Source organism: Ceratina calcarata, unplaced genomic scaffold, assembly GCF_001652005.2.
Source record: "Ceratina calcarata isolate Rehan_Ccalc_2016 unplaced genomic scaffold, ASM165200v1 scaffold501.2, whole genome shotgun sequence".
Taxonomy (NCBI): Eukaryota; Metazoa; Arthropoda; class Insecta; order Hymenoptera; family Apidae; genus Ceratina; species Ceratina calcarata.
In genome coordinates, this window is record NW_017174545.1 from 242,798 (window position 1) to 245,223 (window position 2,426).

Below are 2,426 nucleotides of genomic sequence, written 5' to 3' on the forward strand. Positions count from 1 at the left end.
TGAAAAACAATCGGTTCCTTTCGGAGACGTTTAATGTTAGAGTGCAAGAACGACAGTGTAAGTGTTTGAAAATTTTTAAGTGAAGAGTGACAGTGGTGTAATGAAAGTGCATTTGTGTATAAAAATCAATCGGCTGCTTTCAAAGACGTTTATTGATAGGACGTAGGAGCAACAATCTTAGTGTGTTAAAATTTTTAAGAGTGACAATGATCGTGCGGTGGATTGCGGGGTTCCTTCCCTGAACAGAAGATCAGCTGTGGCCTACCTGCGAGCGGCAAAGACGCTGACCCATTGACCGTGGCCCATCGTTAGCAGGTGCACTTGCGAATGAATGGGTAAGTCTAAATCTCTACAGTTTTTACATTTCCTTTTTAATTCAATATTCCCTGCGACTTGTTAATTCCTCATTTATCCTATCATCATTCATCAATTATCAACAATCTATCTCATCCATTCCACGTGAATAACGATTAAGTGTATTAATTGTTATTCATAATAACAAACGAACAACAATTTCCTTGCATTGTTATTAATGTAGTTTGTTATTCGTCATTTTCTTAAAACGCTTCGTACTGAGCGGAGCGCTTGTTCAAACGCGAGAAAAGTCGGCCGGCTGTCTCCGAGCCAACGCTCCCGAAACGGAGACCGCCTCAACCGAGCGCTCTGATTGGTCCGTGTTTTTTGTTAATAACTCGGTAACCAAGCCCCATTTCGTATTTTACCAAAGGAAATTGTTGTTCACAATGCTCCTCCCCATCTGCCATTTTCGGCTATAACAATCTTTCCGGAACACCCTGTATGCGAGAATTTTATTTTCACAAAAAGCTTGTTTAGCCTGAATGAATGCGTTTTCACATTATTCATTCCAATTGAAAGGAACTTTATCTTTTAACAAATTGTATATAGGGTGTAAAATTGTTGACAAGCTTTTTATAAGACAAAACCAAGGAAAGCTCGTACTTCCGATTTATTTTTCGGGCGAGGCATATCTTTAATTGCAGCGTATTTTGACGGATCTTTATTAATTCTGTTTTTATCGATTATGTGTAAATTTGTTGTGTTCTACAAACTTAGCCGCTCGTGTGAATCATTTCAAATGAGTCGTTACGGGAAGCTACGTTAAACTGTCATCGCTGTTTACCTCGCCTCAACCACAGACTCAGTTGGTTTAAAACTCCCAAGACGTTCGCATGACTACGAACGTCTCATAAATTGTGACATTTGCTTATTTAAAAACACATGTGGGTATCTTATCCTAAATTGGGACATAGTTGTTGATTCAGGTAATCAACAATCGCAACATCTACTCAACACTTAGTTTTAACTTATAGTTACTAAATTTACAGTAATTATTCGGCATTAACACGTGTCTATTATTAAAAGACCAATCCTAAATTGAAAACCCCTAAGTTACTAACCAGTAACTTACATATGTACCCGCAAAAATGAATGCTACTTCTGAAAAATTCATATTTTTCTAAGTTAATTTGAATATTATGCTGATGTAATCGTTTAAAGACTAAATTTAGTTTTTCAATGTGTTCCTCCTTTATAGGATTTGCAATACGTATATCGTCTAGAAAAACTCCCGTCGATATCGTGAAGAATTCCTTCTATCGTACGTTGCCATGTGGCAGGAGCGGATGCCGTACCGAACATTAGCCTCGTGAAAGCGTCAAGTTCTGTTGCTCTTCGTGTAAGAAAATTCGAAAACGCGTAGTAGAGTGGGGGGTGACTGTGTCCAACGACGCAGGCCTTTTAAGGGTACGCGACTTGACAAAGGCCCATACAGCATAGAACGAAGGTCATACTGGGGATGGGGGAGGTTCTAGGATAACCAGAAGGTTTGGCCAAAGAGACACTCTTGATACAGCCGTCCTAGTGTTGAGACATCGTGTTTTAAATCGATTTTTGAGAACACCATACAAGAAAATAATTCTGCGAGTCTGGGAACAGGGTATTCATCGACTAATAATTTCTTATTTAGAATTCGATGCCGACTCTGGTCATCCGAGATCAACATCCGCTTCGAACAGCAACATATTGTTTATGTTCTCGCGGCAAAGATTATACATATACTCTTCTTACATATACTACTCTTACAACTCGGCCGTCCTGACAATAGACCGTCCTCGGACTACGTTATACAGAAGAACTTATATCCCAATAACAAAATTATATTTAATCACACACATACATACAATAATCTAATATTCTCAATCAAGTATTAACATTGTTTGATGCACTCGCATGCACCCATAGTCGCATGTTTTTTGGCTCCCATACACCCTGATATCATTTCTGTGTACTTTGAAAACCGTTAATATCCAATAAAATATACCTATCGTTCCTAAGTTTTTTCGTCACAATTGTAAGAGACGTATCAAAAACGAATTCAATCCATTACCGGTCTCAAACAATTCTTT